Source organism: Papaver somniferum, chromosome 3 (genome assembly GCF_003573695.1).
Source record: "Papaver somniferum cultivar HN1 chromosome 3, ASM357369v1, whole genome shotgun sequence".
Classification (NCBI taxonomy): domain Eukaryota; kingdom Viridiplantae; phylum Streptophyta; class Magnoliopsida; order Ranunculales; family Papaveraceae; genus Papaver; species Papaver somniferum.
Window position 1 is genome coordinate 32,790,341 of NC_039360.1, and position 9,687 is coordinate 32,800,027.

General features: G+C 36.2%; 1 pseudogene; it reads right to left on the minus strand.

Moving 5' to 3' along the window:
• Positions 1–654: 654 nt before the first annotated feature.
• LOC113355775 lies at positions 655–2,566 on the minus strand (annotated as a pseudogene).
• Between the last annotated feature and the right edge of the window lie 7,121 nt (positions 2,567–9,687).

Consider the following 9,687-nt stretch of genomic DNA (forward strand, 5'->3'; position numbering starts at 1 on the left):
TCAGCAGCTACCTTTCTATTCATGGTTACTGACTTACTGTTACCGTTAGACTTGAATGAATTCGCATTACAATTCCACCCACACATATTTCAACTTTTCTTCTTTCCATCACTGTCTTCTACAGTGTGCAAACTCTACTGTACATACTCTTCTTCCTATTCCCAATTCACTCCTCGGATAGTTTTCTTTTTGTTTTTCTAAAAATGAAGAACTCAAACTCTTCAATACTTTCAAGATTACTTGTTCAAATGGAAATATTAAAACAACAAAAGAAGAAGAAATGGATTTTCATATCGCTTTTCATCTTATTACCATCATCACTACTTATTTTAACTTCAGTCTTAGCTAATAACAATCTCAATCTCAGACCAAGAAATAACATTTCTCCCCTACAGAAAAACCCAGTTTGTAGAATCAAAGCTATCATACTACCAACATCAACAAACCCAGTACCAAGATTAGCTTATTTGATCTCTGGGTCAAGTGGAGATGGAGAAAGATAACAATACAAACACAAGTACTCCACATTATGATGTTTCAGATGCGACTAAACTCAAACCTGGACCAGGCGCTAAAAGACTCCAACGGCTCATCTTGGGTTTGTTGTCAGCTGAAGATTTTCATAAGAAGCAGTGTACTTAAACAGTTGGCATAGGCAATAAAGGTTTCCTTAATATACCACGACGAAGTGGCGTAAGCTAACAATGATAAATATCCTATCTTTAATTGTTTTAACAATAAGGGAAAGACATGTATATTACACTGTTTAAAATACGAGCTAAAGCTATCTCACAAATGTATGTCCGGGTCAACACTAAGGAAAAGAATGCATCCTTAAAACAACATAGGATGTCCCTTGTATTATTTGAGCAACCAATTCCGGTACAGCGAAAATTCTGAAAATTTCACAGGAAAAAAACTCACTCCAACATGAAGAACGTATGCAACAACATTCTAGGACATTGCTTGGTAGCTGTTTGCTGAACGATGAGCCGATCAATACATTTTCTTATTTCATTCTATTCTTTCAACGATTTGAACCATCTTTTTTCCAATGTTATCACCACGAAGGATTCCGACAAACAGAGGGAATACTCTCAAGACCAATTGAGATATCCTCCAAGACATGTAGTTTAGCACTGCGAATGTAATCAGATGTAATTGATGCGAATTCAGCATAATCCTTCATGTAATCAGGAGTTATGAATCCTTGAATAGATAGGCGCCTGTATATTACATCTATCATATTTGGTGAAGCTCGGTTTGTTTCGTAGGCGTATTCAGACACAGCACCACATGCAACCACTCTACCGAACGGTTCATGTTAGCAATGGCAGCTTCTAACATCTTTGAACCTACGTTATCAAAGTATATGTCTATGCCATCCGGGAAGTACCTATCGGAAACAAGTTCAAAACAAGGGCATTCATTACTCGTTTTAAAATTCAAGGACAAACTGGAAATGCTTAAGAATTGCAACCTTTGAAGCGTTGAGGTAAGATCAGACTCATCCTTATAGTTGAATGCATCATCAAAACCAAGTTTGTCTTTAAGCATTTCTACCTGCAAAATTAACCGATGTCAAACATTGTACAGCCATAATGCATGGACTTCAAATTGTGCAGGCAGATGGCAACAATTACCTTTTGCTTGTTTCCGGCAGAGCCAACGACATAGCAACCGGATAATTTGGCATATTGTCCCACCAGATTTCCTACTGATCCAGAAGCTGCAGAAACAAAAACTTTGTCTCCTTTTTTAGGCCTACCAACATTGTAGAACCCGCCATAAGCTGTTAACCCACTTAACCCTGCAACAAGCATTTTAACAGCATTTGTCAAACACAATAATAATTCAGTTTAAGAAAATAGGTGCTAGTTGTTTTTGACTTGGCATCTTAGAGGCCTATAATGTGGACTAGAAATGAATGGTTAGTTTTTACGTTAGACGAAAATTGGCTAGTGATTGAAGTACCTAAAACTCCAACTTGGTGAGACAAAGGGAGATCAGTTGAGGTTTCTAACTTCCTTAGAAAACTTAGCTTGAATTCTCCTTGTATTAAGCTGTACTCTTCCCACCCTAGAAATCCTGCAACTAAATCATGTTTTTCAAACTTTGAGTTTGTAGATGCCACAACTCTCCCAACACCATAAGCATCAATTACCTGCATCATGCACTTAAGAATCAACCAACTTTTAGATTTAATAACAAAGCATAAAGAAGAAGAAAATATCAAAAATGAGTTTAGATACTTGGCCGGGAGAAAGAGCAGAAGATGATTTAATGGCTTTATGAGAAGAACTTTGTTTCTTCATTCTATTAATTTGGTAAGGATCAATGGATACGTAGAGATTCTGAACTATAACTTCGCCGTCGTCCGATAATGCAAGTGAAATGGTAGTATTCTTGAACTCAAAATCCGACTCCTTTGGTTCTGCATCTCTCTCTAACTGATTCTTCACTGTCACATATCTGTTTTTTACTTCCATCACTCTCACTCCCTCTTTTTATTTCTGTTAACCTTTTTTCTTTCCTTCTTTTTTCTCTTCTCTTATCAGATAACAAGACCTAATACGCCTTTGCATGAGGAATTTTATAGAGCAAGAGAAATAAGACAGACCAATTCTGCTACATCAATTAGGCCAATATAAGATTTCATTTTTGTATCCTTAATTCCTTATAAACCATTTAAGGTCAAGGTTCACGGACCAGGATTGGAAACTACTAGACATTTAAATCAAAAAACACATGCAAAAAAGAAAAAAAAAATCTGAGCTGCATTATTATTAATACGACGATTAAATCCATGGAGATCCATGCATGATTGACTCAGCTTTATCTTCGATTGTACTAATACATTTCCTTCCACACAAAAGCTTCATGTACGACGATTCCGAAGCTGAAGACGTCCACATACTAGTGTACCTTTGCGAGTATAACCACATTCTGGTGCCAAAGAGCAGGGCTTAATTGGGGCCCCGAAGACTAATTAGGGGCCTAGATTCCTATCCCCACTCATGGGAAGAGGATAGGGGGGTCTAAATACAATGAAAATACTAGATTACCCCAACCCTTAGGATTGTGACACATGTCAACCTATTAATATATTTTTTTTATTGTTTTCTTTTAGTTTTAATTTTTTTTATTTGTTATTTTTTTAAATTTTTTTTGCCGAGATTTGTATGAAAAATCGTCATGGTAGTGAAGTGTTTCATTAACGATTCTCAAGAGTCGTTAATGTTTAGAAAATGGCTCCCAAGGGTTGTCATTGTCTCAATGACGACTCTAAACAGTCGTTAATGCATATAAAAGGGTCGCTATTCTCCGAAGAGTCATTAATGGCGGAAAAATACATCAAAGGGTCGTCACGGTCTTATTCAATACTGTTACGACCCTTTAATGTATTTCCGCCATTAATAACTCTCCGAAGATAATAACGACCCTTTATATGACTTAACGACTGTTTAGAGTCGTCATTGTCTCAATGACGATTCTTGAGGATCGTTTTTCAATCATTAACGACTCTTGAGGATCGTCAATGAAACAATGACGACTTTTGAGGGTCGTTTTTGAAATAGTAACGTAATTTATTTTTTAATTGTTACAGAAGCGATTTTTTCCTTCTGGAATATTGCTTCGCCCTCAGGCCTTTTTCAATATATGTGTTTGAGGAGGGAGAAAAACGAAAAGCTAACCAACTAAAAGGTGTGTACGTAGTGAACTGTTGTTGGCAATTTTGAACTCGGGATGACTAATTAAAAATAGGTGGGTCTCAGGGACTGTGAGAGTCGGGACGCTATGCGAGATAAAAAATCGGTGGCTCTATCATCTCCCCTAATTAAATAGGCTTGAGGAAGTAGGGTTCGTTATTCTTCACACCCTTTGCTAGTTAAATAATAGATGAATAGAGTTGACGTTTCTCATTAGAGCAAATCCTATGGGTAGTGTAACCCTTTCATTTTGAAAGAGTGACTACCAATTTGGTCTAATTAGAGGCTGTTATTGGTAATTTTTACCCCACTTTTCCCCCAAACACGTTCATCACTCGTTCAATTGAACGAGTGGTCGGTAATGAAACGCTATACGGGGAGGGTCCCCCGCCAAAAAGTTTGGAACCTTTTACACTAAACCGGGGACTGTCCCCCGTATAAATAGATTTTCTAGGGTTTTCTTTTGATTGGGAAAGTCCCCCGTCTAAGTAGTTTTTTAGGATTTTTTATTGACGGGGAAAGTCCCCAATCTAAATAGTTTTTTATGTGTTTTTTTTTTGACGGGAGAAAATCTTCCAATTAGTGTTTTCTTTTATTTTTATCCATAATGGCTTCATTCGTTTGCGTGTACTCTTTTATATGAAAGAAATAGTCTTCATTTAGGGAATATCCATATGATATGCTATTAGTAGTACACAACAAAGAATATATACGCTCGACATTTCTTAATCTTAATAAATTGAAAACGTATTTTCAGGGAGACCGGATACTAATCTTAGCTCGGTGTCAAGAGTTGATGTGTGCACACCTGAATATCCCATGTGAGACCGATCACTGGATCCAATAATATGCAGACACTGCACTCTACTCTACAGCCATATAGCGGTGTACTCTACTCTACAGCCGTATAGCGGTGTTTAGAGAGTGAAACCATTTATGTCTTGGTTTGGGACGCGCGACAAGGTTTATACTTTTAAAAGTGAACTAGATTTATGCCCGTGCTACGCACCGGGCATTTTTTTTCACTTCATTCGCCCCTCCACGTGGCAATGCGTTTTGAATTTGGCGTGCATGGGGCGACATTTTTCTTCTTTTTACTTGGTATGCAGCCAGTGACAATACGTTTTGGATTTGATGTACACGGGGCTTTGCTCCGCCCCTTCGTGATGTGCTAAACCTTTTTTTTTCTTTCAAATAAATTGACATGTAACCTTGCTACGCACTGGACTCGATAATTGTGCATTGTGGTTCGATATTGCTACGAAATTACTCTAAATGAATATGTTTTGTACCATGTGCTGTCCAATTCACTGAACATGATTGATTACAGAACACATGTTATAGAAAGGGAAATCTCAACTTCATAACGCAATTTAAACTAATCCACGTAGAAACAGTAACATTACCTAAAAATTTCCTAAAATCTTCATTGTAAAAACCTTCTTTGTTGGATCTGGCATCATTTTCATCAACGATCTTTCCCTTCTACGCAACGAAACAGATGCAAAATCAGTAAGTATACCAATCGAGAAAGAAAAAGAGATGAAGTGGAGGAGAAGAGAGAAATGGTTAAGAGGAAGAAAAAGAGAAATGTTGGAGCTTAATAATGAAGTGATTTCAAGCTTTGTTCAAAAAAAAAACAAACTGGTCGAATCGATACGCACACTCAGTGGCATGCCACTATGTTCCTTTTAAATCACCTGTACATGTTAAGATAGTTGCAAAAGAAACATCAGTAAGGCCAAGTTTCAAGCATGGTTAAACAATCAACATACATTGTTAAAGTTTTACAGCCTCACTTGTCGTGAGGGTGTTCTTCAAGGTATGGAAGTCATTTTAAGAGTACAACATCTCTTGGTTTGTCTCAACATGTTCACAACAGGACGGTCTAACCATGGGATAAAAGAATTTCTCTCCAAGAGAAGTACGGAAATTACCTGGCGATGCTGCACTCTTGAATTTGAAGTGCAATTAATTGATTGTCGACCAACATGTACTCCCAGAATTCTTTGATAATCTCCAACTCATTTAATATCAGAGCCAGCCACTACACCATTTTTAGCGATTTGTAACAGCGGAGTTCTGTTACAAAGAGGGGTTGCAACAGTTTCCATCCTGATACGAAAGCCGATGTTGCAAATTTTCGCAACGACTATAAAGTGGTGCGAATTTTCTGTCGCAACAGTTTCAAACAGTTACGAAATTAGGAGGTCGCAACAGTTTCGAACAGTTACGAATTTAGCAGCTCGCAATATCATATTGCAGTTGCGAAATTTTTGCAACATAAAAAAACTAGTGGTTTCGGTCAAAACCGGTGATCCCTATAACAAAATCAGCTTAAAGCAAAGTTCCCTGCAACTTTTCCAGCAAGTACTGAAATTCACTGGAATGCTAGGAAAAACAAGCATGCATAAATTTCTACACCGAATAATTGTCTATTATTGAACAAAGAAATCTTCCAATTCAAAAAGAGAAGGAATACTAGGCTTACTCTTCAGTTTATAAGGAATGAGAAAGGATGTAACTAATAGCAAACATAAAGTTATTTCTTAAATTGTTTTGCTTTCAAATAATGACAAGTAACATCTGAATAAATAAATCTCAGTAGAGAAACATACGGGTGGGCAGGGAGGGAGTGTCATAGTCCAATTTCCAGCTGAGATTCCCTCCTAACCCCTAACTATACGGAATCATCTATACTTTATCAATCTGAGATTCCCTCCCAACTACTTGTAGCCTTCAATGATCACAAAGCTTTTTCAGCTGCTTGTACACCTTCCCCAGTATGTTCCTTTTCCAATTCCTGAAAAACAATTCAAAAAGATAGACAAGTCTAAATAACCAAAGCACATAACCATAAGTTTCTAACAGACATAGGCAATACGTGATCACTTCATACATTAAATTATGAATGCTAACCATCATTGAACTTGGGAAATTAATGAAATCATACAAGAAAGAGATCTTCTGTATACCTGTGCAAAAGAATGACAAAGAACAACAACTTAGGCAATATAAATTTCTTAATTTCCAAGCTGTATCTAGAAATGAACAAATTCTGTGTGTAGTATCAAAATAATGACAATTATATAAATATTTCCTAACTTTTCAGAACATGCAAACTCTGCAGTTGTAATGTTAAGTGTAATAACAACAGATACAACTTTAAAGGCACAAGACCTTGAGACAAGTTCAATATCATTCTTTACCTACATGCTCAAACAAGTATAACTTCTTGTTGCTTCATAACCATCCTTGTAAGTAGTGGGACTTATTGCTCATATTTTCGACCTGCAAATCCCATATAGACCATATAAAGAGGAAAGTCAATCTAAATAGTATAGCAGATAACAAAAGAAAGGTTTTTCAGTCAATCTAAATATAATCTATGGATCATAATTTTTCTTTCTATTTGATTTCATTTCGCCACACAAATCACAAGCTAACGTTCTTATTCTTAGTCTCTATTATATTACTAATTGTTATCCTTGAATGAGTTACGCTTTATTTGTTATATTCTCAAACTTTGATCCACTGCTAAATATTTTATCTCAACTTTGTTGTCATGGATTTTTAGAATTTTAATCTTTTGTAGATCAGTGACAACGATATCATGGTTTTAAAACAATACTATTATAAATAGAACATATATTTCTTTTGCGCACATGTTTACTACTATAAGATAGTGCAAAGAAGATATTGATAACGTACACATGTTTACCGCTATAATTTTTTCATCGAGACTGTTTTCCTACCTTACTGAGAGGTTTTCTTGGGCACACTTACATGATTTTAAATTTTTAGGTAGCAAACACAAAAATAATGCCAATTGATGAGTTATAATATTATAGTTAACAAAAGTTAAAGAGCTAAGAAAATTTGGTTGTAAGAATTGTTACATCCAAGAGATTCCATAAGGCATTTCACACAAAAATATTCCTTAATAAATGTTTTAGCATCATTTTTATTAAATGATGGATAACTGAGCCTATTGGTATTAGGTTGAGTGGTTAACCATTTGACTAGCTAACTATAGCTTCATCATTTTTATGCGGCAAATAACCACACATTTGGAAGGTCAATATCGTAGAATGTGTAGAAGTTTTTAGGTATTAGAGATCTTATTGTGTTATTGAATTCATAAGAACATAGAATGTGATATTTATTATTGAGTCCGTACTGGGTTTTAATCTTTTTGGAATATTCTTCGAGTGGAAAAAGTCAACAAGGACCTGGACATTCTTAGGGCCTACCCAACTATTCAGGACGAATGAACTCGGATGACATAATTTTTTAATAACTAACATAGTGCAATGTTTTGATTTTGCATGGTCGCTAAAATAAGGAAAATTCAGAAGTGCAGTATCATTTCAAATGACTCATAAAATACCTCTGTAAGTTGTAAAAAAACACTATAACTTTTTTTTAGGAAAGAGAGTATGAACATTAATTACGATAAATTTGTGGCTTGAGGATACAACTTAGGCCCACCATCCTCATAATTTTCATACTGTCATCATGAACGACATTTTCTTTTTTTCTCCTTACCGTAAGAATCATCAATCATTCTTGTATGGTCATAATGAAATGAACGTTCATGATACATGGTAAAATCTATACTTTTTATCAGAGTTACCATAAATCATTATTTGTTACGGGAGCATTGAGCAGGGGCAAGTGAGATTATTTGTCGACCAGCTCCCAGAACACCCATATCCCATAGGCTTCAAAGAAAGAAAAAACTTAAATCTGTCTTTTTACTTTTTTATTTGTCATGTTTGTCATTTTTATTAATATTCTGGCTCTGCAACTCTTTATGAAAACAGAAATGATTAACACACTGTGATTTTACACCATGCGGCGCACCGAAGCATTGCATGTGAGAGGGTCTGGTGGGAACCACTTCTGTCCGCACCTAACCCGATGCTAAGCACCCGCATCGGGACCGTCCATTGCCCTCGTTATGCATTTCACGGTGTAAAACCGTTGTGTATGTATCACAGATGTTATGAAAATGATATATATCCTCCATTTCTTTTCCCCGCCTATATGTCGTGCAGGTATTGGTTAATCCAATAATAATGGGATCCTTGCTAACCCCAATCCAAGAGATCAATGACTAAGATCATTGCCACCTAACGGTGGAAGAGAATGAGGGAAGGGGGTGGGGAAGTGCAGCAGCTTCGTCTAACTCCGTATCAACAATTGCCAAAACTGCACATAAAAGTTCTGGCAAATTCTAGCCTTTTGGTCTACAATCTGCATGCTCTATGCAAATTCAAATTTGGACAGATGTGGCAAAATACGGAAGGTCTGCTCAGCAGCTACCTTTCTATTCATGGTTACTGACTTACTGTTACCGTTAGACTTGAATGAATTCGCATTACAATTCCACCCACACATATTTCAACTTTTCTTCTTTCCATCACTGTCTTCTACAGTGTGCAAACTCTACTGTACATACTCTTCTTCCTATTCCCAATTCACTCCTCGGATAGTTTTCTTTTTGTTTTTCTAAAAATGAAGAACTCAAACTCTTCAATACTTTCAAGATTACTTGTTCAAATGGAAATATTAAAACAACAAAAGAAGAAGAAGAAATGGATTTTCATATCGCTTTTCATCTTATTACCATCATCACTACTTATTTTAACTTCAGTCTTAGCTAATAACAATCTCAATCTCAGACCAAGAAATAACATTTCTCCACCTACAGAAAAACCCAGTTTTGTAGAATCAAAGCTATCAATACTACCAACATCAACAAACCCAGTACCAAGATTAGCTTATTTGATCTCTGGGTCAAGTGGAGATGGAGAAAGATAACAATACAAACACAAGTACTCCACATTATGATGTTTCAGATGCGACTAAACTCAAACCTGGACCAGGCGCTAAAAGACTCCAACGGCTCATCTTGGGTTTGTTGTCAGCTGAAGATTTTCATAAGAAGCAGTGTACTTAAACAGTTGGCATA